This window comes from Heliangelus exortis, chromosome 13 (genome assembly GCF_036169615.1).
Source record: "Heliangelus exortis chromosome 13, bHelExo1.hap1, whole genome shotgun sequence".
In the NCBI taxonomy this organism is placed as follows: Eukaryota; Metazoa; Chordata; class Aves; order Apodiformes; family Trochilidae; genus Heliangelus; species Heliangelus exortis.
In genome coordinates, this window is record NC_092434.1 from 14,478,291 (window position 1) to 14,486,473 (window position 8,183).

General features: G+C 41.7%; 1 long non-coding RNA gene across 1 annotated transcript in view; it reads left to right on the top strand.

The window, feature by feature from the left end:
- LOC139802119 (uncharacterized) overlaps nt 1-3,808 on the top strand; it is a 73,970-nt gene extending 70,162 nt beyond the window's left edge. Inside the window, exon 6 of the long non-coding RNA XR_011728516.1 lies at nt 1,672-3,808. This is a non-coding gene — a long non-coding RNA (uncharacterized lncRNA). The remainder of the gene's footprint in view (nt 1-1,671) is intronic.
- The last annotated feature ends 4,375 nt before the right edge of the window (nt 3,809-8,183 follow it).

The window sequence follows — 8,183 nt, forward strand, 5'->3', positions numbered from 1 at the left end:
TTCATCCCATCAGCAGGCTTTTAGTTTGCCAGTTCCAACCCAGCTCAGGCCCTGCTGCCCTGACAGCCTCTTGGCTTCCTCTCTGCTTCATCTGCACTGGCTTGGGACTTGGAACTTTAGGTTAAAGTTGGCCCTCAGTGGTACCTGCACAGCATCTGCTCTGACATAGCTTTGCAAATCACTGGATGGTTCACTCTCATTCATGGTTCTTCCTGCCAAAAGCTGTTTGGTTTTCCTTGCAGAACATTCTGCCTTAATAAGAGAACCTCCCCATGGAAATTATTTACCTGAAGTGTTATTCTCACGTGACAGCCACAGACTGGGTGAGAGGGAGACCCTAAAATGAAATTGTGGAGCAGCTCAACCAGCAGCAGCTCAGCCCTGCCCATGGGGGATGTAGGGGACAAAGGGATTAGGGCAGAGCTTCCCAGCAGCACTGTTGCTTCCTTCCTGCAATCCAGGTGCCATAGGAGCTAAGGCCTTCAGAACAAACTAAGTGTAAGTTGATGTTACCAATAGACTTAGGTCTGGGAGGACATCCACCAGGATTTTCATTTTTGAGGAGGTACATGTGACCCAGGAGGGGGCACGATGACAGTGGGTGAGACCAGTAGCAATCACCAGCAAAAGTAAATCCCACACAACAGTTCTCTCTGCAGAATCCTTCTGTGGAGAGCTGCAGATTTCCAGACCCTCCTGGCTGCACTGCCCGAGATGGTAAGTGCTTGAGTACTTGCACAGCAAAAAAAAAAAAGTCCTGGGAAAAGCAGAACTATTTCTGGTTATAGAGGCTGGCTGCACAGTTTGGAAAGATGAGCTTGTCAGGGATGCTGCTGCACTCAGTCTGAACCTGTGGGAAGTGTGCCTGTTCCTAATAACTGTTGTGTGTATTTATGTGACAGTCATTGTGCTTTGCAAGGAGGGAGTCACAGAAATAATTAGTTAAGAGCGTGAGGTTTTTGGCACAGATTCCCTTTCTCAAGTAGCTGTGATGTTCATATATAAGAAAAATTGATTTGGCATCTAGACAGGATTTCAGCACGCTCATGGTTATGGAAATCAGCTATGGGCATGGAGGAAATCTGTATATTGATTCATAAACTGACTTGATGACTTGTTCATGCTTTAATATTTTCATGGGCTTTTACCCAAAATAAAAATGTCAGTAGGTACCACTTGACTGTGCTACAGCACCATCTAAAATGGTGGGAAGAATGCAGGGAAGCAGAGGGATTTCCTATTAGACAGAAGCCTTTGCTGTCTGTGCCAATTAATTTTTTTTCCTTAAAGAGAAGTATTTTCTGTCTTTGCCTGTGCTTATTGCATTAAAATGTGCACCTGTATAACACCCAGAGAGAAATTATTTGCTATGGAAGACCCCAACCATTTCATGGACTCTTTTTCATTTGCAGGAGTTGAGAAATGAAGTTCTACTAAGACAGCTGTGTGCCTGTGCTAGAAATGCCATATCTGTGTGTATGTGTGTGTGTAATAGGATGGGAAGAGTTTTACTTCTGTATCATGTCGTGGGGCAGGAGACAGCATCACTTGGTGACTCTTCTTGGTCAGGCAGGTTAGGGGCTGTTAAGGCAGCATCAACACTGATACAAGACTGCCTCTTGAAAAACAGCTGCTGATACACTGACTCTTCATGAACATGTTTCTCTGCAGGTTTAAAATCTTAATCCCTGCCTAATAGCTCTGCCTGCCCTGTGCTTTTCTTTGGAGATGTTCCAGCATTGACCAGTCTTGACTCTATCTGACTTAAGGTATGTGAAGGCACTGTGGCTTCTGGCCACTATTAAAATGGATGGGCACTATGTCATGTATAATTTCATCTGAGATGCAGTGTGATAACAATATGCAACCAAATGCTGATCTCATTTGCAACACTGTGCTGCTTCCATTGTGACTTCAGAAGAAATCAATGGGTGTAATGTAAGATGAGTCACAATGCATACACTGTGCCATAGCAGAGCAGAGTTTTCTCATAAATAATGTCTCTTTTGGCAAGACACAGGAAAAAAAAAAAAAAAAAAAAGCCCTGAAAATCTATATTGTATTGAACTGCACAGTTCAGGAAAGAGGCCTTATACATAACAGTACATTTTTTAACGTGTAGGTTGTATTGTGTGGACTAAATCTTGCCTTCACATAGTTGCTTACTCATTTTCTCTAAGTCTTTTCCATAATTGAGGTGTAGGATTAAATGATCTCTAGGGCCTTGTTTGAAACTACTGTGTTTGGACACCTCTGTAGATACTGAAAGCACTCACAGAGAAACCAGGAAGATGTCTGATGATGGTGGACTGCTAAAAACAGAGAAATTTTCACATCCTCAGGAAGAGACAGGAAGGCCATTTAGTCATTTGGTGGTTGGCTTCTTGCTCCTTAATAAAGAGTCTGCCAATGCGTAGCTAATGAGTGATTTCAATGTGGTCTGAGGCAGCTTTTGTTTTCTTGAGCTGCTGTTTTAAGTAAGATCCCTTAAAATTAATTGGTGCTGCCTTTGCACTGCCCACCAGCCCAAACTGGTGGGTAGGGAGAGCACTGGTATCTGGGCAGAGGCTGCCTGAAACCCTCCTAAAAACCTCTGCTTGCCCTCTCTTTATGCTCTTGGGTAGGAGAGGGCATGTTTAGTTTTCTGCTTACTCTATTCCCTTTTGTACTTGTTCATTTGCTAGGTGCATAAAGGAGAGGAGGTCACTTGTGCACATGGGATAAAGAGGTATTATGAATTCTAAAGTGTTTGCTTTATTGGGAAAAGCACAGTGAGCAGGAGAGTGCAGGAACACAATGTGTGAATTTTTAATGAATGCTGTGCCAAGTGTTTGTGCATTTCTTTTTTTTTTTTTACCTGTAGCAGCTTTATTCATTTGGGAGAGTACTGCGTACAAGATATTCTTTAGTAGTATGCTGGCTGCTGTTTAGTTTTAATAAATTAAATCCTTTCTATCAATGTAATATTCTTTAGACAAGCACTTCCAAGACAGATTAGAAATGAACTTAAGGGGATTAAAAGCTTCTCTTGCTAAAAACAATGTTTCAGATGGGAAATCCACTTATTTATGTCACTTTCAGTGGACTACATTTGTCTTTAATATGTTGCTACTGCTGAAGAAAGCTTTGCCCATGACTGCAGCCTTTCTGCTCTGCTTTACATACACAGCAATGTTTATTTTCTTCAGTACAGTAAGTCCTTTTGGGAAAGATTGATGGCTTCCCATAAACTGTGGGCAACCATTTTCTTTCTTATTTAGAGAAAACAAAAGATTTAATGGCTCTGGCGTCCTAAATAACATCAGTCTCTTTGTAAACTTGGAAGCTGCTTGAATGGAAGGTGTGAGAGGAGAGAAAAATCCGCTTTGATTTTCCCCTCGCTGAGTTGCAGCAGGCTTAAAGCATCACTTGGAAGGTTCTCATTATCTGTGAAATCCTGGACATCTTGGGAGCAGCTTGGTTGAGCTGGTGTCAGCTCAGGTCTGTGCAGCAGACGGAGGGGGAGGCCCCAGCTCAGAGGCTGTCTGTCTCCTCTAGCTCATACCCACCTCCTCTGCTCCTGGAGTAACCTGGCAGGAGGTTCAGTGCTCTGTCAGTTCCAGTGGTAGGGCTCCTGCTGCCTGAACACACCATGCAGAGCTCTGGTGTGGCACCCCACCACTCTGCAGCTATGATTTGTAGAGAAGCTGTTGTTGGGCAGTCCCTGGGTGAGCTCTGGTGCTGTCCATCCATCCTGCTCCATCAGTGAACATCAAACCAGCCTGAACTGAGTGCTTTGGTCAACTCAACAAAGCTGCATCTTGAAAGGGAGGGAGACTGGGGACCCTTGGAGGAAAATTTTGTTTTACCTTTTCTTAAGGGAGTTCAATGTGTTTGGCCCACAGTGAGGACAGAAGAAATGTTCAGAGTAAAATAAAATTGAGAATGATTAGGAGAAATTAATGCTTTAATTGGAAGAGGCCTTTCAGTCTAGTTATTGTTTCCAATTTGTATGGGAGACCATGAAGCTGCAGTGCTGACTCCTTGCATGCCAGCACCAGTGGCTCAGCTCCAGTTTGCCAACCTGTTATTACCCAATTGCTTTGCAGATAACTTGGGCAGAGGGAGAGGTTCATCCCCACAGCACATGAGGTTTGTTTTGGTAACTGTGTCCCTGACACAGCCCTGGAGTTTGTTATTTTAGGCACACTTCCCCCCCTCATTACTTAGAATGGTTTTATAATCAGTTCTGTTCCATCAGTTTCATTATGCAGTAAAAAAAATAAATAGACATATAATTTTTTTTTAATTTAAATGGCTTCTAAACGAAATCTTTTTAACCAATACCTAGTTAAAACAAGATAATTTCCCTTAATTTTTTTGGGCCACTGATACTCTAAGATCTAGTGGCCAGTTTTGGGCAGCACTGCTACTGTCCCCTTTCCACACCCTGATGCTCAGGTTGAATCCAATCCAATCTGATCAAGCAAAGGACACATTCTCAAAGCACTGCTAAAGGCTTGAGTTGCATGAAGCCACCAGTATTCCAGAGGGTCCTACAGAGTGGCTTTGTATTAACCTTGTGTTCTTAGTTTGTATGGGAATAGGCTGGTAAGCAGAAATTAAACCACCATCTATATTTTTATTTAGTTGGTTTTGGTTTTGGTTTTGGAAGCCAGATTTCATTCCTTTCCCCCCAGCCACTTTTTTTGACTAGTCATAGTATTCAGCAGACTTCTTAATCCTCATATATTGCACATGATAACAAGAGTTGACTGAAATTTCACCACTAGTTTTAGAATGGAGAGGGTAAATTCATTTTCTGCACAGTAATAATGGGCTCTTCCTCCAGTGCAGACACTACGTGTGCACTGGTCATATCACCTGGGTATAAAAATTACATATGTTGCTACATGGCTTATCTGAAAAAGAAAAAACTTATCATTCAAGAAAAAACCCATATAATTAGGATCAGGGATGGAATTTCACTGGAAAATGTGGTGTAAAAATGCTTCTCATTTTAAATTAAGCTTTCAATGGCAAGTGCTTAGCTTTCAGCAACTCCTCTGAAACTCTTTTAATTGAAGTTCCATGAAAATCTGGGGAGTTCAGCTCAAGTTCACCTCCCAAACCCATCCTGATTTCATTAAAGATCTGATCTTTCTTTATTTGCCAATAAAATATATATATGTGTGTGTGCGTGTGTGTATAAATCAGTATGTGCTATATAACTGTATTTTGGGTTTTTTTAAAGGAACAGTTTCCCTTGCTTTATGAAGGATGGACTCTCTTTGGGTCTGGTTCAGAAGAGCACAGGCTCAGGCTGCTTTCCTTAGGGTTAATGTGGTGGAAATATTGTGACCTGTGTGAGCTGAAGGCTGAGCTTGCCTGGGTCAAGTTTAGGGGATTGCCACTTTATTTGCATTTTCCAGTCTTATCTCTTAAGACCTAATAAAGGTCTTGATTAGTTGGAAGGAAGGGTCTTGCTGTGGGCTTATATCTGGACAGAGATTTAATGGTTTTTTTGTTTTTTCTCTTAACCCTTCAGTTTTGTTCCATTTCCAGCTGTGGACAGATGTACCTGTGATGGCACCAAGGGGCTGAGGCTATTTATACAAAGGACTACTGACTCTTTGCTAAAGCAGCCAAATAGTAAGACACATATTCAAAAATTATATCCATGTATCAGAGGTTTTCGACTCAGCTTGAGTTCTTTCAAAGCAATGAATTTGGAGACATTCATTTTGCCCCTCCTGGGCAGAAACCAGGGTTCCTCTTTCCTTCCAGATTATCTCTGGTGTGTGGATTCCTGTGGGACCAAGAGGAAGGATTCCCAAGGCAGACAACTGTGATATTCCCAAATCCTGGACCAGTCCACTGGGTGCAGCTCTGCTCTTAGTTAGAATTTGGGTACCCCTTTTCCTGTTTTGTCCCACTTCTGGAGTAATAATTGATGTCAGGTTCTTTTCTTTTTTCTTCTGTTACCATTGCAACTGCAACCTGTTCCACACCACTCCTCCCAAGCCCTGCACGTTGCTATCTGCAGTTTAGTAAATCAGATCTCAGTGTTTCTGATCAGCGCCCAGCTGGAACCACACATCTTTGTTTCATGTATTTAATGTACTCAAAATACACTAAATGACAGTTTATAATATCATTATCAACAGTTAAAGACATTATAACTTCAAGAAATGAAAAGAAAGTGCAGCCATATGTCGAAATGCTTTATTTTGTGCACTTTTAACCCTCCCAAGAGTTCAGCTGCAAAAATGGGGACAGCACCGAGGGGCAGGGAGCAAATCCTATGTCTGCAAAATCATTTTCCAGCTTTCCCTCTGCTGCTGTCATGAAAGAGCACTGTGCTCTTTGGATGGTAAATAACAACCGAGGACTAATTTATTTTTCTTCATAAAATTATTTCTTGAATTGGGATCAAATGTGTTCCTTATTACACGGTTTGATAATTCAGTGATGCTTTCTCCCTATAACATACGAGCTGATTTAAAACTTCACTCCAAACAGCCTCAGGCTTATTAAGAACAGTGTGGACTGAGTATGGATTAGGTTTAAAAGTAATAAAAAAGTAGACCTGTTGGTTAGGTGAAAAATTCACTATCAGATTCCTGAGTGCAGCTTTCTTTTCATGTGCAAACTGCATTAAATGAGGCATTTAATTCAACAAATCCATAGTTCTGATCCACCAGAAATAGAGACTGGGTTAGTTCAATTTGTAACAAACGATCTCCATATGATCAAAGTCCTGAGAGCTGATTCCAACATACTGCTTAAATTAGTCTAACACCGAAGTGTTTGGCTCTGGGACAATATTTGGAATGTCTTACCAGAAGAAAAATTCCTCTGCACACATGGTTCCAATATCTGGGAATGCCAACCTTGCTTTTTAATGGGCTGACAGGGAGCCTCCGTGCTAACTTTCTGACTCCAAAAAGTTCTTGTGCTGTCACCCGCAAACCAGCTTGGATAATTTTTCCTTGGCTTCCTTATTAAAGCCTGAATGAAGGGATTGTGTGGCTTTCTTAATGTCACTTGGTCTGCTTGCCATAAATTCAAGCACTCATGATGAAAGCTCCACTTATATTTCGCTGGGAAATGGAATCAAGGAGAATGCACCCTCGTTCACAATAAATAACTAAAGTTGAGTTATTAAGTGTATTTCATATACCAGCCCCTTATTACATCAGCAGTTTAGATAATGGCTTCTTAAAAATCCTCCTCTCCTGCGAGCTCTGAGGAGTGCCTTGCACATAGGAGACCCTGTGCAGGAAAACCAACCCAGCCAGCTAGAGCAATAACTTAGGACTGTATTAACAAATATCAAATATTTACATTTTTACATGCTGCTGTCTGTTTAGATTAAGCAACCAGAGCAATACCAGCAGTCAGCAGCGAGGGCCGGGGCTGCTCCAGCCCTGCCAGGGAATTCTCAGCTGGGATTGTTTGTTTGCTTTGTGCAATGAAGACTGGAGCTGTTTACATTGCAGCTCCGCTTTTAGAGACTGCTAATTATGCTCTGGTGCTGAAACCCTCCGTTTCTTGCAATCTCCTGTCCTGCAAAAATCCCTGGCATCAGACTTGGGGAAAGCAATCTGAGGCACGGCAGGCAACAAAGGGTGTCCCGGTGCTTTATAACTGGGTTGGGTTTTTTTTAACGTGGTAAGCCAGGCTAACTGGAAGTTCATGCCTTTAACTTCAGCTTGATTTTCTTTATTTGTTGTTGGGTTTTTTGTTTGTTTATTTTTTCCTTTTTTTTAGTTTTTTTATTATTTTTTCCTTTTTTTTTGTTTTTTTTTTCCGAAGGAATGGACCTTGGCTGAATTTCCTCTTGGACTTTTACTGCTTCTAAGGGAACTTCTTCAGGTGAAATTGGCTGATACAGAGTAGTATCTCTCTATCTCTCCTTCTATTTCCATACATTAAACACATTATCTTTCTTTCCATTTTCCCCTCCCCTTATTGTATGTGCAGTCAGATGTAATAAACTGACAGTCACCCGGGAACAGCCAAGCTGACAGTGAGTAAATGCCCTGATTTAACATGTTAGTGTTAGAGTTTTGCAGTTCCTTCCTGATGAGTTAACAATATACCTTGTGTGGCTGTGAGGTTATTTTAAAATCTCTGGTAAGTATTTCTCAATACTTTAGAATGGCCAGAATGGGAGGAGGAGGAGGCAGGATGGAGGGTGA